This window comes from Heterocephalus glaber, unplaced genomic scaffold (genome assembly GCF_053883595.1).
Source record: "Heterocephalus glaber isolate CG9 unplaced genomic scaffold, H.glaber_assembly_v1.0 deba00001457, whole genome shotgun sequence".
Taxonomy (NCBI): Eukaryota; Metazoa; Chordata; class Mammalia; order Rodentia; family Bathyergidae; genus Heterocephalus; species Heterocephalus glaber.
Window position 1 is genome coordinate 34537436 of NW_028258305.1, and position 27552 is coordinate 34564987.

The following is a 27552-nucleotide window of genomic DNA, read 5'->3' on the forward strand; positions in this document are numbered from 1 at the left end:
CTTCTCATTCTCTTGCCCTCAGTTCCTCTTCTCTAGTCAATTATTTGCCCTTCTGGACCTTGTATCCTCACAGAAGAGTCAGTGTACAGGACAGCCTCAGTAGTAGACTCTGGGTTACAGGGAAGCAGTTAATTCTGAATACAGGACATGGATATCACCTGAGCCCATTCTACTCCACTCACCTAGGAAGTCATCAGCTCCTCTGAAAGACGGAAGTTATACTTATCACCAAAATAGGCATAAAATTTAATCTTCTAACCTAAAGGCCATGTAACCTATTGCAACCAAACCTAAGTGACCAGGGAGGTACCTATCCCCTTCTGTTCTTGGTAATAGTTCATTGATTTTTAAGCAACCAAAACTGATTCTGGATTTCTTAGCCATAGGTGAAAACTACTCTATATAAACCCAGGGAAAACAGAAAGTAGAGTAGCCCCAGAAACTGCTGTCAAAACTTTCACACCTAGACTAAAGGCAAGACCCTTGGAATAACAGCTTCCTTCCTCATGATGTGTTCCCCCTATTCAAGGTGCAGATGTCCTGGGGACTAAGTCAGTTTCTTTCAGCTAGAGTCATGGGGACAACTGATGGTCATGTATGTACAAGTCATTGTGACTGACAGTTCCACTAGACCACATGAAAGAGAGAAGTATTGTTCCCTAAAGGAAAAATGGGATGAAAACAAGAAGCTGTTGAGAAAAACAGTGGTCTACTACTGCCCCTCTGTTTTAAGTATACTGCCAGGAAGTTACATAAGTATGTCAACCAAGAGGGTTTATGGCTACATGCTTGGGGGAAATCTACCACTAGGGAAGGGATTACATGCAGCATGGCAGCCCCAGGAGATCATCAGAGCAAAGTAGTACTGACTCATCCCATTCCAGGCGTCTTGACAACAATAGCGTGACATGGACTAGGTTAGTAGCACAAGGAAACAGTAGAAATTCCATGTGATAGAACACAGAAGACCTCATATGAGAACCCCAAAAAAGTGGAAAGCCTGAAAAAAATACACGGAGGTCCCATCCATCAGTTGGGGAAGAGCTTTTGTGTTCATACAATTCAGAACCAATGTTGAGGCACATTTCATTGGAAAATATCAAGTCACTCTTAGCTCTTTTGGGTTCTTCAAGAATAGGGAAGAAAGGTAACTTGTTTACAGGATCATGCCTACTTCTCTATGGCTCTTAAAATTGGGCATTGCTGCTACTAACAAGGTGGTAGCAGTTCTCCCCTCCTCAATAGATCCCGATGTTGAAGCCCAATGGGGCCATGAAAAGAGCTGCCGTGTACTGTGTCTCTTTTCTCAAGCAGAAAGAAAGAAAACTCAATTTTAAGTAATTTCCAAATTCAAAATTCTTCCTCATCCACACCTCCCATCATTATACTATTCAAAGGGAAGCTATGTCCCTCAGTTGGCTCAAAAGAATGAAGAGGTGGATGTTGTTAGCTTCAAATCCGTGTCTCCCTCCAACCATGTCACTACACATTTTCATATCTGTAAAACTTAGTCAAAATGAATGTCTAGAGGAAGATTAAGGAAGAAAAAATTTTAATTATAAACTAAGCAGATAGAAAGGAAGTAAAAAGGAAGAGGTTACACATAGGTGCACTCAGTTTGCCTAAATCATGGATGTGCTGGCCACTAGGTAATAATTAAAAACTGTAAATCTTCTTTTCTTTGTCCTTTTTAAATTGCATTTTCATTTTTGAGATAGAGTCTCACTAAGCTGCCCAGGCTAGCTTCAAATTCGGAATCCTCCTGCTTCAACCTCCCAAGCTTCTGGGATTTTATGTGTGTGCCAGCTCCTTGAGTCTTTTAAACATTAGTCAATTCAGCCTCCTTCACCTTGCCATCTAGAAAGAATTTTCTTTTCGAAATGTTTTTTATTAGCACATGTTTGCAGTATGTGATGTGTACATCCATCTTAGAGAAGAGGTAAATGTACTTATGCATAACCTGATTCTTTTTATTCCCTTCCCTCCCCATTCTGCCCCTCCCTTCATCTCTAGATCCCCTTCCCACATTTTCTTTTTTCTTTATTTTAATTCATGTTTGTGACATATAATGATTATGTTTCCTGTGGGTAGTTAGTACAAGTACATGGCACATCTTAAATCTTTTAACATTCCCTTCCCCTCCCTCCACCCTCAGTCCCTTGGTCCCTTTCCCATTTGCAAAAGATCTAACTCCCTGTTTCCTTTTATCATTCTTTAATTTTTCTCTTTACTGTATTCGTACTTTGGATTTCTCACACAAGAAACCATATAGTATACAGTATTTAAGTTTGGGTGTCTGTTTAGTTCACTTAAACTTATCCATTCATTTTCCTACAAATGTCTCAAATTTATCCTTCTTTATAGCTGAGTAGCATTCCATTCTGTATAGGTAACACATTTTCTTTATCTATTCTTCTGCTGATGGACATATAGACTGCTTCCAAGATTTAGCTATTGTGAATTGTGCTGCTATGAACATTGGTATGCATCTATTGTTACAATATGATGTCTTTAACGCTTTGGGGGAGATACTTAGAAGGGGAATAGCTGGGTCAAATGGAATTTCAATTTTTATTTTCTTGAGAAATCTCCATACTGACTTCCATAATGGTTGTACTAGTTTACTTTCCCACCAGCAGTGCAGACGTTCTTTTTTTCCCCACAGACTCACCAGCATTTATTATTATTTCATTTCTTGATGATTATCATCCTTTCTGGAGTAAGATGAAATCTCTGTGTTGCTTGAATTTACATTTCTCTAATGGCCAGTGAAGTTGAACACTTTTTCATGTATTTTTTGACCATTTATATCTATTTTTTTGAGAAGTGTCTATTTCAGTTGCCCATTTTTGATAGGTCTTTTATTTGGTGGGTCTATTTCTTTTAGTTCTTTAGAAATTCTAGTCATTAGTCCTCTGTCCATAGGAAGCACTTTCTTGACTCTGCACTGTAACCAGCCCCTAGGAAAATAGCCTCCAAAAGATAAGCCAGGCACATTGCAATCTCTGGGAGAATATTGCCAGAAGAGGGATTCCTTCCATGGCTTTATACACAACCTGTCTCATTCTTAAAAGATATAGTAAATAAAATTCCCACACTGCAGGTGAGAGGTTATTCCAAAAGAGTCAATGGCAAATGAATGATCCATTGCTTCTTGTCTCTACAACATTTAGAGAACATTCTTAACTTGGCTATGTATATAACCAGTCATATACCAAAGACTTGTCAGAAGTAAGAGCATTTGAAAGCTTCTGAGCACTGTTTAACACTAGCTCCATGTTACTAAGAGGATTGCACTGACTTCTAAAAATAATCTGCTACTTCATCCTGACTTTACTTAATTAGGAATCTTTTGCTAAGGTGAAGACCTTAGACTCCAATTCATCTCTATCCAGGATTCACTGCTTATACAAACTTAGCTTCTGCATTTGGAGTAGCTAAATATTTGCCATAAGATTATCACTGCAGATCAGAATCTAATTTCTCCATACTTTAAAAAAATCTGGCTTCCAGTATGAATACTTACAAAAGTTCAGTTCTCAGGCCTTACAGATATCACCCTGTCGAATCTATGAGAGGCCAGGGAAAGTCAAGTTTAAAGATAAAAATTAGAATGTAAATCACATAAAAGCCTAAGGATTTCCTCATTCAGAGTTAAAAAAAACCAAAAACATCATGTTCAAAAGTTCTGGAAAGAAATGAAAGACATTCTACACATGTTTTATATTGTTTTGTATCTGTCTTATTGCTATAGATTTGAGTACTAAGCAACTTAGGATAATAACATCAATAAAAGTGTATTTAGCCCATGAGAGCACTAATAATATATGTATTAAAAAAGAAACATTTCCTAAGAAACACACAATTTCATTAGACATAGCACATTCTTTTGAGACCTTTATGTTTTCCAGCGGGACTGTGAAATGGCTTTATGATTGTGGGGTCATAACTGCTTATAGTTTCTGTAAATAAGGCTTCACCGACTCATAATTATCATTCAAAGGTTTGATGGATCCACATGGAATCTGAAGTATTCTAACACATACACAAGAATCTCATGTTAAATCGTCATACACAAAAATTTTGCATTGTACAATACAAAAATACCTTCTTACAAAAGAATAGAAAAGAAACAATGGTTGCTAAGCAACCACCTAGCACAAGCCTCAATATTCCAGGTAACAAAGAGACTGTGCTGCTGCCACCACCTGAAGAGTCTTGCTTAAAGAAAGCAACAAAAGAACACAAAGGAGGAGTTGAAACACAGATCAGAACCACCGCCATTCTCTCAGGATTGTATTCAAGCATATTTTATCAATTTTAACATGTTACTTTACAAACTAAGTAAAATAGACCTTTCTTGGAATGTATCCAGTGTTCAAAATTCACCCCGTTGTTGCTGCACAGCCCTGAATGTGCATCTTCTTTGTGGTCTGATGGACATATTATGCACAAGGTTTTCTACACACAGGGTCAATGACAGGGAAAACTGTCTCTGAGGGAAAGTTGCCTTTAGTGGCCTTCAAATTTGTCTCTTCTCTTCAGTGTGCCTCAGACTCCCAGGTGTCCATTTTCTGAGGCTGTTTCCAGGGAATTAAACGGATGCAAAGATATAGCTTGGTGAGGATTAGTTCAAATATCTGATATCCTTTAATACTTCTGTCTCTTAAAAGAGGACAACTGAGAGAATAGCCTGACGAAGAATCAAAGGTATGAACTTCAGACATAGAAGCCCTGGGTGAGAACAGAGTTGGCCAGACCATCACCCAGCACTCTATCAAGAGCCAACACTGCCTGTTTAAGGGTATAATGTTCTTCATCTGTGACACAAAATAGTGTATGGTTAAGTGCACAGTGTAGAGCCAAGCTACCTGGTTTACCCACTGGTTCTACCTACTAGCCCTGCAACCTTTGGCTAGATGCTTAATCTGCTATGCATCAGTTTTAAATCCTTATCTGTCAAAGGAAGATACAAAAGAAAACCTTAAAAAAAATCCCCCAACAATCTTGCCTAGCCTATGTCATTCACCCAGTAATTGAGATAATGTATGTAAAACCCTTTGGTTTTTGGGGGGGGTTTTGGTACCGGGGATTGAACTCGGGTCCCTGTACTTGCGCAGCAGGTGACGAAACCACTGAGCTAAATGCCCGGCCCTAAAACCCTTTGTATTATTAACATAATAATAAGGTCAATAAATGGTTCCATTTCATTTATTTACCTTCACTTTCAGGGTATTTATTAACTAAATATTCATGTAGAATGTTTTGTTCCAGCATACAATATAAACACATGCACTATTTCAGAATAAATAACATTCTTTTTTTTATAGAAATAAACTTTATTTTTAATTTTCAGAAGTATAAAAGTTGTAACACTTTGTATAAATTGTTAACAATTTAGTTGATACCTAGTTAATCTCACACAGCATTATTTTTTCCTTTTCTTGAAAATTTATACTTGCATCCTTTAAAAGACAGACTAACAGATATTAGCATTTAGTAAATTATTTGAAGAGCAAAATTCTAGAATATCCATGTTTGTCATGGTACTTGAAATATGTTTATATATTAAGTTAAGTAATGTATCTCAGAAGTAACAATTATAATCATTAGTTCTCTAACCTTTAAGTCTGTATAAAACCTATCACTTTTCACAATGAGAAATATAATAATCAAATGGAGCTAACCTGAAATCATTTAATTCTCTTGGGCCTTTAAGAGACAGGGCTGGTGGGATGTCATTATGGGAGCCTTCCATTTTCTGGCTTCCTGTCTTGCCATGTGATCTTTCCCTCTCTTGTGCCCTCCCACCACTGTGATAACCATGCACCATGATGTGTAGCAGCAAGAGCAGGCCTCACCAGGGCCAGCACTGTGCTGTCTAGACATTCAGCCTCCAAAACCATGAGCTAAATAAACCTCTTTTCTTTATGTTATCCAGCCTCTGGTATTTTGTTATAGTAATGAAAAACAGAACATATCTTCTATTTTAGCAACTTAATATAAATGAAATACAACTTTCATTTTTAAATAAAAATTACAATACCATATTTTAAACTGCAAATGTGATTTACATTATGAGAGAGAATGAGTTAAACAACAAATACTAGATAATTATTTCTCACGAGTAGTGACTGTGACTTAAAGTTCTCATATTACTTATTTTCAACTCAAGTAAGGACAATTAGGCCACAGGAGTCATTTCTTCAACTAAGTCACTTGATTTGCCTTTTAGTTCCAAATGCCCTAAATCTTTGTCTATAGTTAAATTCCGAGTTTTCTTCTTGTGCTTCTTAGCAACTGCATCATTTCCACAAAGTTTTCTCATTTTAATGTTTGGCAATTTCTTCAGATCCAAATCCCATTCCCTAAAGGTTTTCAGACTACTTGCATGTAAAATGTCTAGAATCTCAAGGCCATAGCCTTCATACTGCTGTCCTTCACGCTCCATCGTCTGTTTGATGACCATCTCCCAGGCTTGGTGGCACCTTCCCTGCCTGTCCTTGATGCTGTTGTGTAACTCAGTCTGTTCCAGCTCACTGCTGAATCGATTTAAATACCTTTCAATTAATTCACAAGCATCTTTTTTTGAATATCTTATTTTGGGGGGATCCAGCTCATTTTGAAACCACTGCAGTTTTTCACCAATAAAGTTGAGACATAAAGCCTTTTCATTCTTCAATTTTTCCTTCTTTTCTTGTTTGTGGGCCTCTCTTGTAATTTGAGCAGCTTTTCTACTATATGAGTGAATGATTTTTTTTTCTGTGCTTTTTCCCTTTGGCGCTTTAGGCATGGTGACATCCTGGAGGCCACAGGGGACCTCTGTACTCCAGACCGCACAGACTCACAGCCCAGAGTGGCAGCTCTCACACCCGCTCTCCAGCCCAACACACGTGGGGCCCATAAATAACATTCTCGATGAATGGAGCTGGACTACCATACTAAGAGGTCTTTGAATACTGCCCTATGAATTTTATTGTCCTGCATCACCTGGGGCATGTTCTGATAGCAATAGGCACCCCCCAAAAACATAATGGTGCATCTTGATCGTATTTGAAGCAACATAGGATTATGTACACATAGGTCACCATATTTCAGGTCACATGGACACTCTCCAAAGAATATATGTCAAACCATCAGGAAAACTTCATAAACAGAAAATCAAGAACCACCCTGGATCTTGTGATGTCCCCACAGGCTCAACCAGGAGAGCTCATACAATTTGAATCCATACTTAGAGAACTGAAAAATTCTAAGACATAAAGGATGAAATTAGTTAAATTAGGGAATAAAAATAAAGAGAGAGACATTCAAGATAGGATTTGAAAAGAAAAAGTAATAAACAATCTTTTACAAAGGAAAAATCTTGACAAGAAGAAAAGTATAGTACTTTCGTGTTTAGTAAAAGAACTATATTGCTTTTACTGTCTTTTTAGTGAACTGAAAGATTCAGTAATTAACTGTGTTTCTGAAGTAATTTGAATATAATTTCCTTACCTCATTTTGAAAGACTTTGGAAACAGCATGCACAATCAATGGTTTCAGTAAGGACAGCTTATAAAATTTAAAAATTTCTCTTCTTAGCTTTCCTCTGTAACTAGCCACATACTACCTACAGATATTAACCAGATATTGAGCCCTAAACACTGATTCCAAAGTGTGAGTTTGCCTCAGACCTATCGATTGCCACAGCAGAGTCAAGACTAAAGCAATGCAGCCATAGACTCCCTAGGAGCTATGCTAGTCATATACACAATTACACAATTCAGGACCACTGACTGCACAAAGCAAATTCTTGAAAACAGAGTATTTTGTCAAAAATCCCACATTATGTTGGGGGTGGGGGGGCTGGAGAATAACTTGACTAAAAAACTAGTCATTGTTTTTTAAAGAAGTCATTTTACCTTCTGCATTTACCTTTCTATTCTGTAAACTAAGTGTAGTGACTATCACCTGCATCTTACAGAAATGCCAAGGCAAGCTAGTGAGAGAATTCAAGGGGCAGCAATGGTGAGGGTATTCAGGACACCGCCAGATGGTGTGAAGGAGAACAGCTACATCTTGCCACCTTTTAATTCCATTCAAATGCAAGTGCTCTTACTGTATGTATCTCCACTTTGGAAACTGCAAGTAGATGACATCTGATTCTTTCCTAGTGTCATTAGGGTGCTTGATGACACTTTATTCTCCCTGACATGTTGGAGTTGCTTCCTTGCATCCTTCCATTTCATAATACTGACTTGTATGTGCCTTGTGATAGCCTGCATGGCCCCTTCTTCACAACGACTTTGTCTTTCATGGGCAATGATAATGTATACTATGCTATCTACTTTAAATCCCCAAACAGAGAAACCTGAAGTTCAGCCAAAAGGTAAAAAGGCTGTAGTGGGTGGTGTGACATACTGCCAAACTCCTCTCAGAAGTGAAGCCTCCGCTGTCAGTCCCCTACACTGCCTCAGCTGAGGGAGCTGCCTCTCCCAAGGTCATGTCCCCTTCGTGGGCACCTGGGACTGTTGATAGAGAAGCTAAAGGCCAAGTCCTCATATCTCACCTGAGACATCTCTAAAGAGTCATCGCAGCTCAAGAATTCCCTGTGGTATCTGCTGGGCTCTGCATTGAGACTGTGTCACCATTTAACTTCTCCTCTGCCCTCTCCCCTCCTTTCCCTCCAGATGTTTATCTCAGCAGCATTTGGATAAACTTCCCCCATGCTGCTCTCTAATGCAGTGTTTGCTTCTTGGGAATCTGGTCAGTGACAGGAACATGACCCACAGGTAGCACTTCCTATCTCCATCCCATATGGATTGTCACAAACCAGCTGAATACTGACAACCCTCAATCAAGCTCCCATTCTTGGTCCGATAAGCTGTGCCTTGGAGGACAGTTATGGTTGTGTGGTGGAGAACATTTTCCAGGCAGCGGAAACTCCAGGCTATGCCTGTGGCTCCTGGGGGAATGATATATTTGACATGTTTGTACATTCTCCTTCTTTCTGTGATCCACAGCATGAAGTCTACATCCTTTTCCTCTTCAAAACCATCACCACCTCCTCTGCTTTGTGGAGATCCTTCCCTACACAAAACTTCAGAGTGAAAACATCTCAATTTGACTGCTATCTAAAAATACTCACTTTTGAGTTCAAAAAGTTTACTGCTAATCATGACAGAAAAACAGAAAGAAGATATATAAAATACCAAACATAATTAATACATTAAGAAGAGTTATTTAAAGGGATTTTTAGAAATTCAAGCTTTTTATTGCACTAATTAAAGACACTCCATAACATTTCTTACAAAGATGGTTTTAAAATCCCTTCCTCCTCACATTAGCATCAATTATATCTTTATTAAGAAGAGAACTTCATTATTTTTCTAAAAGTGATGTGAACCAATTATAAAAATTAAAGTGATATTTTTCAAAGTCTAACAAAATATTGTCAGAAATCCCACTGTCGAAAAATAGCCATAATCAATATCATGTGTTATTCTAGTTTTCTGTTTGTTCAGATTAGCCAGAAAGAGAGGGACTTTCATTAAAGTAGAATCATTATATACAAGCTCATTTAATATAAAATTTATTCTCAGTTTTTTTAGTTAAACAGAGAGAGAAAGAAAAAAGGAAGGGAGATAAAATTGAAGTAATTTCTGAATATTAAGTAAATGTCTCATATGAAGTATTTCCTACAAGATCACTCTTGGGTCAAAAGGTGAAAATGAGAAGCTAAAGAGGAAATAATTTTAAGAACATATTTCAAATCCAGGTGTAACCAGGGAAATGACTTCCTGCTTGCCAAAAGAATGTGAAGGAGGAAGCAGATCCTATCAACTCTCCCCCCCCCCCACCCAATGCTTGACTCAGGTTATAGGATTAGTTTTACATTATCAAATGTGGCAGAAATTGTTTCTTCTTTCCCAACCTCCATTTCCCCACTTTTTGATTATAATACAAGTTTTAGCTGAGCATAAGACATACTTGCTAAAGACTGCATGTCTGTGCTTCCTTAAGGCTACATTTTCCTGCTTCCTTTGCAGGTAGGTGTACCCATCTCACCAAATTCTGGGTAAGAAAACAGAGATATGATGAAAGCAATTTCTGGATTATGCCTTCACAGAGAAGGAACACTCCCTTGCCTATGTGCCATTCCACCTTTCCACAGTCTGCAATGCACACGTGGTGGTGGCAGCTGAAGCCTTCGTGGGGGAACAGGAGAGGCGACGAAGGCTGATGGTGGCAGGACAACGAGGTAGTAGAAGTCTGGTTACCCAATACCCTCAGCCACCTCACCACCAGTCCTGCTTATCTACCCAGACTTTCATGTGACAATGATATACCCTTCACTTCATTTATGCCAGGTTGTTTTTAGGTTTCTTTGAACAAAAGAAGCTGTGTGTTTCCTCATTTCCCCTTTATAACAGTCAGGCAAGGAGCAGCCCTAGAGTGGAACTCCCACGCCCTAAGGTGTGGAACTGCTGAGCCAATTTAGCTAAGCTTCTCTTAGCCAAACTTCTCAAGGCGACACAATCACTCAACCATCACAGAGGATATATTCCTAGGCTCCAGAGGATTTAGATGTGAACATTTTTGGGAGATGGTAAGGCATTATTCTGCTGATCATAAGTGATTTGGTTTTGGCTTTGTTCCAGTTCTCTAATTTCTTCAAGTATGGGTTTGTTTCTTCTGGAAATAATTCATGAGTACTTTATTGCCTGAGATATTTGATACAGCACTGAGAATGCATGTTTACTTAATGCTCAAAAAACAACTTGTCTGAATTTTATAAGGAATCACCTTGGTTTATTTGTTGTTGTTTTTTTCCAACTTGGCACTTAGTGCTATACTGAAAACACTTGAAGGCGGCATGTATTTTTCTTTTTGTGTGTGAGGCTCCTTTTCTACCTTTGTGCTTTCAGAATACTGTCTTTTTTCTGTTCAACCTAATCAGGATATGTCTCAAAGTTAATTTTGTTTTATTTTTTCCTAAGATGCAGTAGACTTATCCAATATAATCAGTTCCTTCATTTCAGGAAATTTTTCTTCTGTTATATCAATCTGTGAATAATTTTTCACTTTCATCTGTTGGATTATATATTTCAGGGTCATTTATTACAATGAATTACTTTCTATTTAATTGCTGAAATATCTTATTATTTATCCATCTTAAGCCTCTTCTCTCTGCCAGCATTTTTATTTTCACCAGTGCTATTCTGTTCCCTGTTTCTAATCATCTTAATCACTCTATAATGTGTTGGTTTGTTCTTCAATTTATTTTCTCAGCACCATCCTCATTATGTTATCCATTATCTCATTCCTGAGATATCATGTGATTGTCACCTTCATGAAGCTGTTACAAAGAACATTTATGAGGAATTTTCTTTCCTTCTGGGTCATGCTGTCTCCAAGGCAGGATTTGCTATTTGTTCCTTCCTTTTAATTTTTATTCATGATTGTTTTTTGTCACTAAAGTATAGTCTAATCACTGCGTTGCCATTTTTTCTCATGCTATTCACGCTCAATCTGAGCTGCTCTGTCTCAGAAACTTTTCTCTAATACAATGTGGGTTATTTCCTTTTCCCCGCTATGCCTAAGACCTGTGCATTTTCTTCTGGGCTGCAATTAGAGAACTGGATAACTTCTATTCAGCCATAGGATGAATCATAACAAGAAGTAAGTAAAAAAGAAGAAAAGACTCAACTGATGCAGTGTGCAGTCTCTTGAGAGATACAGGGGTCGCATTCTTTTTCCTGAGAGTATTCGCTACAGCTATGTGGGAGACTGAAGTGGTACATTCCATAGGATCGGGAGAGGAAATGATTTTTATGAGATCTAAGGTCCACACAATTGAAGAGACTCTCTTCAAAGAAAAGGACACAAAGCTATGGTACAAAATTAGGTATGCACATGAATTTTGTTTAGAATAAAAAGGAAACTAAAACATTATAAGTACTAAACTAATGGCAAACAAACAAAAGGAAAAAAGAAAGAGAAAAAGTTACTGTAATCCAGCATGGACAATATATCTACAAGTGTACTTTGATTTAGTATAATCGTCTTATGTGTTTTATATGTTTTTTGTAATGTTAGGCTATTAATCTCCATATGTGATAACTTCATAAAGATATATAAGATAAATAAATGAACCTGATGCTGGAAAAAAAGGAGGTGGAGGAAAAGAGAAAAAATAGAATTGAGATGTGTTACGTACATGTACCAATTCCCCACAGTGAATGTAATCCTTATGTACTGCAAACATATATTAATAAAAATAAAAAATTAAAGAAGAATGGCAAAACACACAAAATTATAATATCCAGGATGATAGTTAATAATTAACTGGTACCAATTCATCTCAGTGAATGTAATCATTACTGCATACATGTACTGGTAAAATTTTTTAAAATTAAATATTTTTTTAAAAGAAAAAAAAATTAACTGGTTGTGTGCTTTTGTAACACATTTTTCCCTATCTCTCCCATACTCTTTTCTTTTTTTTTCTTTTTTTTTTCCCATACTCTTTTCATCTCTTAGTAGGACAATTTTTTAGTGGAAAGATTTAGTCTTTGCAAATATTATTTCCAAAATTTGTTTTTCCTTTAGCGTGACTACTGAAAATTTCTTTTATCATCACAATTCATGCTTGGTAAGTCATATCAATTTTTTAAATTATCAAATTTGGGACTCTCTACTTTGCTTTCATTTTATTTGAAAGTTTTTCCAGTTCTAGCTTGTGGTTCCAAACTTTTCAAATTGTTTGTCCTCCTGCATCCATAGATGTCCAGTGCTTTGTACCATAGGACACTTTCATATCCAGAGGCTTCTGACTCTGGATGAGCTTGCACAGTGGAGGTAGGAGTGTTCCTGGAGGCAATTTCCAATGGGAGGTTAACAAAGTTAAATATTCATGGATGGAACTGTGAACCACTTAAACATATCCTACTAAATCCAGCCTGAGCCTGATTATATCTCCAACTCATCTTTTCCTTAGTTCTCCAAAACAGTTATCAACAATTGCATTGCCACTTGACATAAGATGAAGCTATGGTGGAAAAACCAGCTCCCTAAACTGATTGAAGTTAAAATAACACCTTTGCAAATATGACCAAAATACATGATGATGTCAAGATATTTTTTTTTGTATAAAATTCTTTTATTGATACATTGTAGGTATACAACCCAATTACATTTCTCATTGGGAATTGTACCTTTACATAATGCATCTTGGTTCTTATTTTTTCCCCATTCCTAGGCCTCCCTTCACCCCCTCCACCCTTCCCTATTTACAAAGACTTTATTTCCATTTTTTCCATTTCTCAGCATTTGTCCTTTCCCTTCTTTCCTTTCCCCTGCCCCTCCCACTACCCCTACCCCTTTGGACCTTTTCTTCATATTTTGCATTATCAATTATTCATTCTAATCATTGGTACATTTTAGGTATATAATATAATGACATTCATCATTGGAAATTTGCACCTTTACATAGTCTCTCTTGGTTCTTATTTTTTCACCCTTGCCCAGCCCTCCCTTCAACCCCTCCAGTCCTCCTGATTTACAAAGATTTTGTTCCTATTTTTCCATTTTCTCATATTAATCCCATTCCCTTCTATCCTTTCCCCTACCCCTCCCACTTCCTTCCCCTTTGCCCCTTTTCTTCCTATCTCACATCACCTATTATACATTTAGTCCTGATTTACACTTGAAGTTTCTCACACCAGAGAAACTATTCAGTATTTAAATGTGTGTCCTATTTATTTCACTTAATAGTATCGCCTCAATGTGGGTCCACTTAGCTATAAATGTCTCTAATTTCTCATTTTTTATGGCTGAGTAGAACTCCATTTTATACAAAAACCACATTTCCTTTATCCAGTCTCCAGTTGATGGGCATTTGGGCTGTTTCCAAGTTTTAGCTATTACAAACTGTGCTGCTATGAACATGGGTGCACATATATCACTGTGGTATGATTCTTTTAATTCTTTGGGGAAGATCCCTAGCAGTGGAAGAGTGGGGTCAAATGGGACATCTAGTCCTAGTTCTTTGAGGTATCTCCATACTGATTTCCACAGTGCTTGCACCAGTCTACACTCCCACCAGCAGTGGACCAGGGTTCCTCTTTCCCCACAGCCCCGCCAGCATTTGTTATTGCTTGATTTCATGATAGCAGCCATTCTTTCTGGAGTGAAGTGGAATCTCAGTGTTGTTTTCATTTTCATCTCTCGAATGACCAGTGATGTTGAATATTTTTTCATGTATTTATTTGCTATTTCTACTTCTTTGTCTGAGAAATGTCTTTTCATTTCAGATGCCCATTTTTGGATTGGGTCTTTCAATTTGGGAGGTCTGATCTTTTTAAGTTCTTTATAGATTCGAGATAGTAGACCTTTGTCTGAGGAAGAGCAGGTGAAGATTTTTTCCCACATTGTGGGTTGTGTCTTCACACTGCTGGTGGTTTCTCTTGCTGTGTAGAAGCTTTTTAATAAGAAGAGATCCCACTTGTTGATTGTTTGTGCTAGGTCACGGGCAACTGAGGTTTTGTTCATAAAATCTTTTCCTACACCGATGTCTTCAAGGGTTCTACCTAACCTCTGTTCCAACTGGTTCAGAGTTTCTATTTTAATATTTAGATCTTTAATCCATTTTGATTTTAGTTTAGTGCATGCTGAGAGATATAGGTCTAGTTTTAATCTTTGGCAAGTTGAAGCCCAATTGTTCCAGCACCTTTTATTAAAGAGGCTATCTTTCCTTCAGTGAAGGTGTTTGGCTCCTTTGTCGAAGATGAGATGGCTGAGTGTGGCTGGCATTGTTTCTGCATCTTGTAATCTGTTCCACTGGTCATCAGGTCTATTTCTTTGCCAGTACCATGCTGTTTTTATCACAGTAGCTTTGTAGTAGAGTTGCAGGTTGGGGATTGTGATACCCCCTGCCATGTCTCTGTTACCTAGAATTGCTTTTGCTATTCTGGGTCTCTTCTTGCTCTAAATGAATTTTTGGATTATTTTCTCAAGGTCCATGAAGTATGCTGTTGGGATCTCAATTGGAATTGCATTAAATCTATAGAGCAGTTTTGGAAGTATGGCCATTTTCACTCTATTAATCCGTCCTACCCAGGAGCAGGGGATGTCTGTCCATTTTCTGATATCATCTTCAATCTCTCTTTTCAGAGTGCCATAGTTTTCAGAGAAGAGGTCTTTGATTTCTTTCATTAGGATGATTCCTAGGTGTTTCAGTGTTTTGGATGCTACTGTGAAAGGAATTATTTGCCCTATTTTTCTCTCAGTGAGTCTGTCATTGGTGTAGAGGAATGCTATTGATTTTTGTGTGTTAACCTTGTAACCAGCTACTTGACTGAATTTGGTTATTAAGTCTAGAGGACTTTTGGTGGACTTCTTCGGGCCTTCTATATAGAGTATCATGTCATCTGCAAAGAATGACAATTTGACTTCTTCATTTCCTTTCTTTATTCCTTTTATTTCTTTCTCTTGTCTAATTGCCATGGCTAATGTTTCCAGAACTATATTGAACAAGAGTGGTGATAGTGGACATCCTTGTCTTGTTCCTGATTTTAGTGTGAAGGATTTGAGTTTTTGACCATTTAGTATGATATTGGCTGTTGGTTTTTCATAGATGGCTTCTATCAGTTTGAGGTAGAGACCATCTATTCCAATTTTTGTAGGGTTTTTATCATAAATGCATGTTAGATTTTGTCAAATGCTTTTGCTGCATCTATGGAGATAATCAGATGGTTTTTGTCCTTGGCTCTATTGATATAGTGTATTACATTAATTGATTTTCGTATATTGAACCATCCCTGCATCCCTGGGATGAATCCCACTTGATCAGGGTGTATGATCTTCTTGATGATCTTCTGCATTCTGTTTGCCAGTATCTTATTAAGGATTTTTGCATCTATGTTCATTAGTGAGATTGGCCTATAGTTCTCTTTTTCAGTTGGGTCTTTCTCTGCTTTGGGGATCAAGGTGATGCTTGCTTCCAGGAATGAATTTGGGAGTATTGCTTCCCTTTCAATTTCATTGAAGAGTTTAAAGTGTAGTGGCAGCAGTTCCTCTCTAAATGTCTTGTAGAATTCAGCAGTAAAGCCATCAGGGCCCGCGCTTTTCTTAGTTGATAAGTTTTTAATTACATTTTCAATTTCATTGGTTGATATTGGGTTGTTCAGAATTTTTAGGTCTTCTTCATTCAACTTTGGTAATTCATATGTATCTAGGAATCTGTCCATTTCTTCTGTGTTGTCCATCTTATTGGCGTATAGGTTCTGGAAGTAGGTATTGATGATCCTCTGGATTTCTGCTGGGTCTGTTGTACTTTCACCCTTTTCATTCCTAATTGCATGGATTTGGGCCGTTTCTTTCCTTTGTCTCATAAGGTTGGCTAAAGGTTTGTCAATTTTGTTGATTCTTTCAAAGAACCAACTCTTGGCTACATTGATTTTTTGTATCATTCTCTTAATCTCCATTGCATTGATTTCTCCTCTGATCTTTATAATTTCCTCCCTTGTATGAGCTTTGGGGTTGTCCTGCTCTTCTTTATCTAGAAGCTTGAGGTTCAGCATCGGGTTGTTTAATTGGGATCGTTCTGTTTTCCTAATATGCATATTCACTGCTATAAATTTCCCTCATAAGACAGCTTTCATTGTGTCCCATAGATTCCGATATGTTGTATTGTCCTGGTCACTTAATTGAAGGAACTGTCTGATTTCTTCTTTAATTTCCTCTGTGACCCATTGGTTATTCAGAAGTGTGTTGTTCAATTTCCACGTGTTTATGAAATTTTTTGAGTTTCATTTGCTATGGATCTCCAATTTCATCGCACTATGGTCTGATAATGTACAGGGGATAACTTCAATTCCATTGCACTTACTTAAACATGTTCTATGTGTGAGTATGTAGTCCATTTTGGAGAATGACCCATGTGCAGCTGAGAAGAATGTGTATTCTGATTTTGTGGGGTGGAAGACTCTGTAAACATCTGTTAAGTTCATTTGTTCAAGAGTTCAATTGAGTTCTAGTATTTCATTACTTATTTTTAGTCTAGTTGATCTATCTATTTGTGACAGTGGGGTGTTGAGGTCCCCCACTACAATTGCATTAGTGCATATATGACTTTTCATGTCCGTTAGTATTTGTTTTATATAGTTGGGTGCACTAATGTTTGGTGCATAGATATTTATGATTGTCATCTCTTCCTCTTGGATTCTTCCCTTTACAAGGATGTAGTGTCCTTCTTTGTCTCTCTTAATCAGTGTTGGTTTGAAATCTACTTGATCTGCCAAGAGGATAGCTACTCTGCTTTTTTTCGGGTTCCTGTCACATGGAATATTGTTTTCCACCCTTTAAGTTTCAGTCTATGAGTTTCCTTTTGAATTAAGTGTGTTTCTTGTATGCAACATATTGTTGGATTTTGCTTCTTGACCCATTCTGACAGTCTATTTCTTTTGATTGGTGAATTGAAACCATTAACGTTGATGGTTATAACTGAAACGTATTGACTTGTCATTGCCATGACCTTTTCTTTTTGTTGTGTTCTCCCCCTTTACATTTAACTTCTTGTCATGCCAGATGGGTTCATTCTCCTTTGCTTCCTGGGGTTGTGATCCTCAATATCTGTTCCTAGGATATTGTGTAAAATTCTTTGTAGTGCTGGTTTGGTATTCACGAAGTTCCTAAGGTGCTCTTTGTCATGAAAGTATCTTATTTCTCCATCAATTTTGAAAGATAGTTTTGCAGGGTACATCAATCTGGGTTGGAAGCTGTTTTCTCTTAGGGCTTGGAATATGTCACTCCAAGCTCTTCTTGCCTTGATGGTTTGTGTTGAGAAGTCTTCTGTGATTCTGATGGGCTTTCCTTTGTATGTGATTTGTTTCTTTTCTCTGACTGCTTGGAGAACTTTGTTCTTCTCTTCTGTTTCTGGAATCTTAACAATTATATGCCTATGTGTAGATTTTTTTTGATCAAGGCTGTTTGGAGTCCTATATGCCTCATTTATCTGTATGTCAAGTTCTTTTCCCCTGCTTGGCAAGTTTTCTACCATTACTTCTGTGAAGAGTTTTTTTTATGTCATGTGCACTCTCTCCTGTTTCTTCATTGACTCCAATCAGTCTTATGTTATTCTTCTTTGCATCATCTCGCAGCTGCTGGATTGATTTTTTATGTTCTTTTATAATTCCTTATAAAATTCCTATAATTGCCATTAATTGTAATCTCATCTTGTATATCTGAAATTCTGTCCTCACATTGGCTCATTCTGCTGTGTAGACTTTCAGTGGAGTTTTTCATGTCCTGGAAATCTATTTGCATCTGTTTTATGGCTTCCATTTGTTTCCTATGTTGGGATTCCATCATGTTCCTGAGCTCCTCTCTAGATTTATTAATCATGTCTTGCACTAGGGGCACAATTTCTCCTCTTATCTGAGAAATTATTTCTGATTTCATTTTTTCCAGTTCCCCTTTCATTGGCAGTTCAGTGGGTCCAGGTGGTTGAGTATCAGAGAGTTCCATCTCATTTCCCTTTGGGGTTGCTGTAGGTGATCTGGAAGTCTGGTTTTGAGACTTATTTACATGTTTTCTCATTTCGACTGGGGCGGGGGGCTGTTAGTGCTTGCACGGATTACCTCCTCTGAGCTGGGTGAGGTGGAACAGGGGCCACGAGCAGCGGTAGGGATGGTGACCCAAAAGCCCTTTCCTGTGGGCTGGGAGCAGCCGGAGGGATGGTGCCCGGGAAACCCCTTCCTCTGGACCAGGAGCAGTGGGATGGTGGCTCAGAAGCCCCTTCCTCTGGGCCAGGAGCAGCAGGACAGAAGGTAGCCCAAAAGCCTTTTCCTCTGGGCTGGGAGAAGTGGGAGGGATGGTGACTGGGAAGCCCCTTCCTCTGGACCAGGAGCAGTGGGATGATGACTCAGAAGCCCCTACCTCTGGGCCAGGAACAGTGGGACTCAGTACCTTATTCTGGTGGTCTGGTGTCCTCTGCATCTTTGTATTGTGGAATCAGGTGGCTGCCTGTCTGCAGCGGGGTGATTCAGTGTCTTCTGAACGACTCAGGACCTTGGTAGGGTGTGCACAGACCTGCCTGTCTGCACCGGGCTGATTCAGCATGTGTTCTGTGTGACTGGGGACCAATGTCAAGATATTGTGGTAGGGTCCCTCTCTGGCACTTGGAAGGGTCTCTGCAAGTGGTTCTGATGTGCCTGCTTTGTTATTTTCCTTTTTAAGTCTATTTCTGCAGGAAGGGAAAACCCTACATCCCTCCCTGCCTTGCATTTTGTTCTCATTCCAACACCTCCACTCAGAGAAGAGAAAAGACAGATGCACTCATTTGGTTTCTTTCCAGATTTGGAGGTAACAGACATTGTGATTATATGCTCCAGATAAACTCTACTTTCTGCAAAATTAAACACTAAAAATTAGAGAGTTTATGGGGAAAGAAGGACTTTGGAACCATGCACTCAAAACTGCAAATTTTTAACCAGACTATCCCAAACAATCCCAATCCAATTAGAAATACAAGCACAGTTAAATATCCTTCAGTATTTGTTGGGAAAAACAAATTCTCTCAAGATTACTGCTTTCTATGGTCCAGACTTTCTGAGCAAAGGGCACTGACAAGCTTTGCTTAGGAATGGTTGAACTCCAAACCAACAATAGAGACCATCTCCTCGAATAAAGTGAACACATGATCCAGCTCTACCAATATTCTATATTCATCCAAAGGAAATTAAGTCAGCAAACAAAAATGAACATAGCTATGTTTATTGTAGCACTATTCACAATAGCTAAGATACAAAATCAGTCTACGTGCACCACCAGTAGATGAGTGTATAAAAAAGTATAGTACATAATACACAATGGAGTTTTAGCCCAAAAAAATGAATAAAGTTATGCCATCTGCAGGAAAACAGATGGAACTGGAGATCATCATATTAAGCAAAATAATCCAGATATAGAAAGATAAGTGTTTTCTCTCATATAGGGATTAACAACAAGAACAACAAATATCTGAAAGTAGAAGAGGAATTATTAGGGAAGGAAAAAGGAGATTAGAGGGAGGAGGAAGACAAGAGGTAGGCAAAGACATCAGGGAGGTTAGACATGACCAAAATATGTTAATAATTATAATTTTAATCCCCTCAAAAGAGGCTATCTCCTTCTCCAAAGACATTCCAAACTGATAAAATACTCCCTTTCTCTCCAGGGCATATTTCCTCCTTTTTTTATACAGGGTCTCATTATTTAGTTAACACTGGCCTTGACCTCTCTATGTAGCCCAGTCTGGCCTCAAAATCACTATCATTATCTTGCCTCAGCCTCCTGAGTGCTGGTATTATAGGAATGCAGCACCACACCTGGATACCAGGACATATTTCCTTAGTTTCAGGGTTCTGAACAATAGCTCTCGAGAAAGGAAAATTGGCAGATTACCAGCAACCTTAATAAATCTCAGAGGCTCCTAAATTCATGCCTTGTTTCTTATAATAAAACCCCACAGTATGTACCAGCAGTATCTGGCTTCATTTACTTCTTCCTGTGGAGATTTGGGGCCTCTAAAACCAAATAAAATTGCTACTTTGACTATTATGCTATGAATAATAAGATATTTGTCTCTGATCATATATATGTCTATATATACATATAGATGTAGATATATAGATATATAGATAAATACAGATATAGATATAAATGTAGACATAGATGTAAATGCTACAAGCAGGATTAAAATCTCAGAGCCTTCAGAGTTTCTGGTTTAACACTGGTTTAGCATCATTCTCACCCAACATTGTAGTTATTCACACTGTTAAATCTTGGGAATTTCTCTTTATCTTTGAAATTTAAGTCCACCAAAATTAAGACTGTGACCCAGCATATAGTGTATAGTCTTTTTTAATAATGAGTTTTAATACCAAAGAAAATGTCTTTGTGGCTTCTTTATACACAAGCACCCAGAGCTTTACCAAAATCTTCACATTTTAGGAAATGCAGTAACTCCAGAAGCCACCAAACTAGCTACTATTTGCACTCAAGGAAGATGCTTTTAAAGATTTGGCACTTTTTCCTTAGGGTTCTTTCATTTCATCTATCTTTTCTCTTTAATTGTTAGAAAGTCTGCTCGTGAGCCCTTGAAAATATTAATATGAAGGTGAGAGTCACACACAAACTAAAAAATATCTATTTAACATTAACAAATTTACATTGTGAAAAACATCATAACATAGAACATTGTTTAGGGACTGATTTTCAGGATTTTCTTAAGCACACTGGTTTAATTCAAGGGGCACAGAATGAGGTTATGAAGCATTCTCTATTGCTCTTGAGTATTCCAAATTGTTTTTAGCTGCCACTTCTTAATACCACAGATATCAGCCCATTCTCCTTTCTTTGTTTAATTATTACTGGAATGCGTTTGCTGGGTTGGTTTGTTTTTGTTGTTTTGTTGGAGGATAGATTCTGCATGATATAGTTCTCTTTCATGTTTCAAAAACAATTTTTAATTAGCTTCTCATGATGCAATACAGCACAGCATAAGTAACACCAGCTAAGGATTTGGACACTACACCTTTAGTCTAGTCTTCTCCTGCAGACTGAGAAGTGTTAAGAATACAATCACTGTCCTTGGGTCTCAGAAATGCATCTAGAATACCTTTCAAGTTCTGATATGGGCTGAGTGTTTATGACACCCCTACTTCATAATCAATCCCTACTTCCCAACATGATATCAGACATGGGACTATTGGGAAGTAGTTAGGGTTAGATGGGGTCAGGAGTGTGGGGACCTACCTAATGATGGGATCATTGATGCCCTTATAAGAAGAGATTGTTCTCATTCTTTTTCTCAGTCCATCATGTAGGACACAACCAAAGGTAACAATCTGAAGACAGGCCCCAGAACCCCACCATGTTATTATCTTGACTAGAACTTCTGACCTCCAAAACTATGAGAAAGTAAATATCTGTTGTTTAAAGCACCCAAGCTGTGGTATTTGTTAAGGCAACTCAAGCTGATGCACACAAGTTCCTTCCAATTTAAAGTCTATAATTCAAAGACAAACAATGCCAAGTCCTGCAGAAAACACTGAATCAGCCCTCTGCAGACAGGCAGGTCTGTGGATGCGGTCCCAAGGTCCCCAGTTATGCTGAAAACACTGAATCAGCCCAATGCAGACAGGCAGGTCTGCAGATGCGGTCCCAAGGTGGCCAGGCATGCTGAAAACACCAAATCAGCCCACACCCCAGCAGCAATCCACTGGACCCCACCACCACCCCACTCCTTTGGCCTCTTCTCTGTACAGCCATCTGGTTCCACACTACAAAGATGCAGAGGACACCGGACCACCAGACGACAGTACTGGAGCTAATCAAGTTCACAGTATTTAAAGAATTCCTACCCATAGGTAGGGAAATCTGAGCCACTGTCCCACTGCTCCTGGTCCAGAGGAAGGGGCTGCCTGGCCACCATCCCTCCCACCAATCCCAGCCCAGAGGAAAGGGCTTTTGGGCTGCCGATCATCCTGCCATTCGCAGCCCAGAGGTAGGGGCTTCTGAGCTGACATCTCACTGCTCCTGATCCAGAGGAAGGGGCTTCTGGGCCTCCAAATGTCCCGCTGCTCCCAGCCCAGAGGAAGGGGCTCTCAGGCCAACATCCCTACTGCCACTCCTGGTGCTTGGCCCACCTCTTCCAGTTCAGAGGAGGTAAGCCATGCGGATATCGTAAGCACTCTCCCTGCCCCCCCAGTCAAAATGAGAAAACATGTAAATAAGTCTCAAAACCAGACTTCCAGATCACCTACAGCAACCTCAAAGGAAAATGACATCGAACACTCTGATACTCAAACATCTGGACACATTGAACTGGCAACCAAAGGGGATCTGGAAAAAATGAAATCAGAAATAATTTCTCAGATAACAGGAGAAATTGTGCCCCTAGTGCAAGACATGATTAATAAATCTAGAGAGGAGCTCAGGAACATGATGGAATCCCAACATAGGAAACAAATGGAATCCATAAAACAGATGCAAATAGATTTCCAGGACATGAAAAACTCCATTGAAAGTCTACACAGCAGAATGAGCCAATGTGAGGACAGAATTTCAGATATACAAGATGAGATTGCAATTAATGGCAATTATAGGAATTTTATAAGGAATTATAAAAGAACATAAAAAATCAATCCAGCAGCTGCGAGATGATGCAAAGAAGAATAACATAAGACTGATTGGAGTCAATAAAGAAACAGGAGAGAGTGCACATGACATAAAAAAAACTCTTCACAGAAGTAATGGTAGAAAACTTGCCAAGCAGGGGAAAAGAACTTGACATACAGATAAATGAGGCATATAGGACTCCAAACAGCCTTGATCAAAAAAAATCTACACATAGGCATATAATTGTTAAGATTCCAGAAACACAAGAGAAGAACAAAGTTCTCCAAGCAGTCAGAGAAAAGAAACAAATCACATACAAAGGAAAGCCCATCAGAATCACAGCAGACTTCTCAACACAAACCATCAAGGCAAGAAGATCTTGGAGTGACATATTCCAAGCCCTAAAAGAAAACAGCCTCCAACCCAGATTGATATACCCTGCAAAACTATCTTTCAAAATTGATGGAGAAATAAGATACTTTCATGACAAAGAGCACCTTAGGAGCTTCGTGAATACCAAACTAGCACTCCAAAGAATTTTACACAATATCCTAGGAACAGACATTGAGGATCACAACCCCAGGAAGCAAAGCAGAATGAACCCATCTGGCATGACAAGAAGTTAAATGTAAAGGGGGAGAACCCAACAAAAAGAAAAAGTCATGGCAATGACAAGTCAATACGTTTCAGTTATAACCATCAAGGTTAATGGTCTCAATTCACCAATCAAAAGAAATAGATTGGCAGAATGGGTCAACAATATGCTGCATACAAGAAACACACTTAATTCAAAAGGAAACTCATAGACTGAAACTTAAAGGGTGGAAAACAATACTCCATGTGACGGGAACCCAAAAAAAAGCAGGAGTCGCTATCCTCTTGGCAGATCAAGTAGATTTCAAACCAACACTGATTAAGAGAGGTGAAGAAGGACACTACATCCTTGAAAAGGGAAGAATCCAAGAGGAAGAGATGACAAACATAAATATCTATGCACCAAACATTAGTGCACCCAACTATATAAAACAAATACTAATGGACATGAAAAGTCATATATGTACTGATACAATTATAGTAGGGGACCTCAACAATCCACTGTCACAAATAGATAGATCAACTCGACTAAAAATAAGTAATGAAATACTAGAACTCAATCGAACTCTTGAAGAAATAAACTTAACACATGTTTACAGAGTCTTTCACCCCACAAAATCAGAATACACATTCTTCTCAGCTGCACATGGGTCATTCTCCAAAACAGACCACATACTCACACATAGAACATGTCTAAGTAAGTGCAAAGGAATTGAAGTTATCCCCTGTATATTATCAGACCATAGTGCGATGAAATTGGAGATCCATAGCAAATGAAACTCAAAAAATTTCATAAACACGTGGAAATTGAACAACACACTTCTGAATAACCAATGGGTCACAGAGGAAATTAAAGAAGAAATCAGACAGTTCTTTCAATTAAATGACAATGACAATACAACATATCGGAATCTATGGGACACAATGAAAGCAGTGTTCTGAGAGAAATTCATAGCAGTGAATATGCATATTAGGAAAACAGAACGATCCCAATTAAACAACCTGATGCTGAACCTCAAGCTTCTAGAAAAAGAAGAGCAGGACAACTCCAAAGCTCATACAAGGGAGGAAATTATAAAGATCAGAGGAGAAATCAATGCAATGGAGACTATGAGAACGATACAAAAAATCAATGAAGCCAAGAGTTGGTTCTTCGAAAGAATAAACAAAATTGAAAAACCCTTAGCCAACCTTGTCAGAAAAAGTAAAGAAAAGGCCCAAATCCATGCAATTAGGAATGAAAAGGGTGAAATTACAACAGGCCCAGCAGAAATCCAGAGGATCATCAGTACCTACTTCCAGAACCTATACGCCAATAAGATGGACAACACAGAAGAAATGGACAGATTCCTAGATACATATGAAGCACAAAAGTTGAATGAAGAAGACCTAAGAATTCTGAACAACCCAATATCAACCAATGAAATTGAAAATGTAATTAAAACCTTATCAACTAAGAAAAGCGCGGGCCCTGATGGCTTCACTGCTGAATTCTACAAGACATTTAGAGAGGAACTGCTGCCACTACTGGTTAAACTCTTCAATGAAATTGAAAGGGAAGCAATACTCCCAAATTCATTCCTGGAAGCAAGCATCACCTTGATCCCCAAAGTAGAGAAAGACTCAATTGAAAAAGAGAACTATAGGCCAATCTCACTAATGAACATAGATGCAAAAATCCTTAATAAGATACTGGCAAACAGAATGCAGAAGATCATCAAGAAGATCATACACCCTGATCAAGTGGGATTCATCCCAGGGATGCAGGGATGGTTCAATATACGAAAATCAATCAATGTAGTACACTATATCAGTAGAGCCAAGGACAAAAACCATCTGATTATCCCATAGATGCAGAAAAAGCATTTGACAAAATCCAACATGCATTTATGATAAAAACCCTATAAAATTGGAATAGATGGTCTCTACCTCAAACTGATAGAAGCCATCTATGAAAAACCAACAGCCAATGTCATACTAAATGGTCAAAAACTCAAATCCTTCACACTAAAATCAGGAACAAGATAAGGATGTTCACTATCACCATTCTTGTTCAATATAGTTCTGGAAACATTAGCCATGGCAATTAGAAAAGGGAAAGAAATAAAGGAATAAAGATAGGTAATGAAGAAGTCAAACTGTCATTCTTTGCAGATGACATGATACTCTATATAGAAGGCCCCAAGAACTCCACCAAAAGTCTTCGAGATTTAATAACCAAATTCAGTCAAGTAGCTGGTTACAAGGTCAACACACAAAAATCAATAGCTTTCCTCTACACAAATGACAGACTCACTGAGAGAGAAATAGGGCAAATAATTCCTTTTGCAATAGCATCCAAAAAACTGAAATGCCTAGGAATCATCCTAATGAAAGAAATCAAAGACCTCTTCTCTGAAAACTATGGCACTCTGAAAAGAGAGATTGAAAATGATATCACAAAATGGACAGACATCCCCTGCTCCTGGGTAGGAAGGATTAATAGAGTGAAAATGGCCATACTTCCAGAACTGCTATATAGATTTAATGCAATTCCAATTGAGATCCCAGCAGCATACTTCATGGACCTTGAGAAAACAAGCCAAAAATTCATTTAGAGCAAGAAGAGACCCAGATTAGCAAAAGCAATTCTAGGTAACAGAGACATGGCAGGGGGTATCACAATCCCCAACCTGCAACTCTACTACAAAGCTACTGTGAAAAAAACAGCATGGTACTGGCAAAGAAACAGACCTGACGACCAGTGGAACAGATTAGAAGATGCAGAAACAATGCCAGCCACACTCAGCCATCTCATCTTTGATAAAGGAGCCAAACACTCTCACTGGAGGAAAGGTAGCCTCTTTAATAAAAGGTGCTGGAAAAACTGGGCTTCAACTTGCCAAAGATTAAAACTAGACCTATATCTCTCAGCATGCACTAAACTAAAATCAAAATGGATTAAAGATCTAAATATTAAAATAGAAACTCTGAACCAGTTGGAACAGAGGTTAAGTAGAACCCTTGAAGACATCGGTGTAGGAAAAGATTTTATGAACAAAACCTCAGTTGCCCGGGAACTAGCACAAACAATCAACAAATGGGATCTCTTCTTATTAAAAAGCTTCTACACAGCAAGAGAAACCACCAGCAGTGTGAAGACACAACCCACAATGTGGAAAAAATCTTCACCTGCTCTTCCTCAGACAAAGGTCTACTATCTCGAATCTATAAAGAACTTAAAAAGATCAGACCTCCCAAATTTAAAGACCCAATTCAAAAATGGGCATATGAAATGAAGAGACATTTCTCAGACAAAGAAGTAGAAATAGCAAATAAATACATGAAAAAATGTTCAACATCACTGGTCATTCGAGAGATGCAAATGTAAACAATGCTGAGATTCCACCTCACTCCAGAAAGAATGGCTGCTATCATGAAATCAACCAATAACAAATGCTGGTGGGGCTGTGAGGAAAGAGGAACCCTTCTCCGCTGCTGGTGGGAGTGTAGACTGGTGCAACCACTGTGGAAATCAGGATGGAGATAACTCAAAGAACTAGGACTGGAAGTCCCATTTGACCCCACTATTCCACTGCTGGGGATCTTCCCCAAAGAATTAAAAGAATCATACCACAGTGATATACGTGCACCCATGTTCATAGCAGCACAGTTTGTGATAGCTAAAACTTGGAAACAGCCCAAATGCCCATCAGCTGGAGAGTGGATCAAGAAAATGTGGCTTTTTTATAAAATGGAGTACTACTCAGCCATAAAAAAATGAGAAATTAGAGACATTTATAGTTAAGTGGATGCACATTGAGGCGATACTCT

The 27552-nt window shown here is 38.4% G+C and overlaps 2 pseudogenes; one reads left to right on the forward strand and one right to left on the reverse strand.

Moving 5' to 3' along the window:
- Window positions 1–6184: 6184 nt before the first annotated feature.
- Window positions 6185–6793, reverse strand: LOC101719664 (translation machinery-associated protein 16 pseudogene; annotated as a pseudogene).
- A 1175-nt stretch (window positions 6794–7968) lies between these two features.
- Window positions 7969–27552, forward strand: part of LOC101705089 (DNA damage-induced apoptosis suppressor protein pseudogene) — a 71484-nt pseudogene continuing 51900 nt past the window's right edge.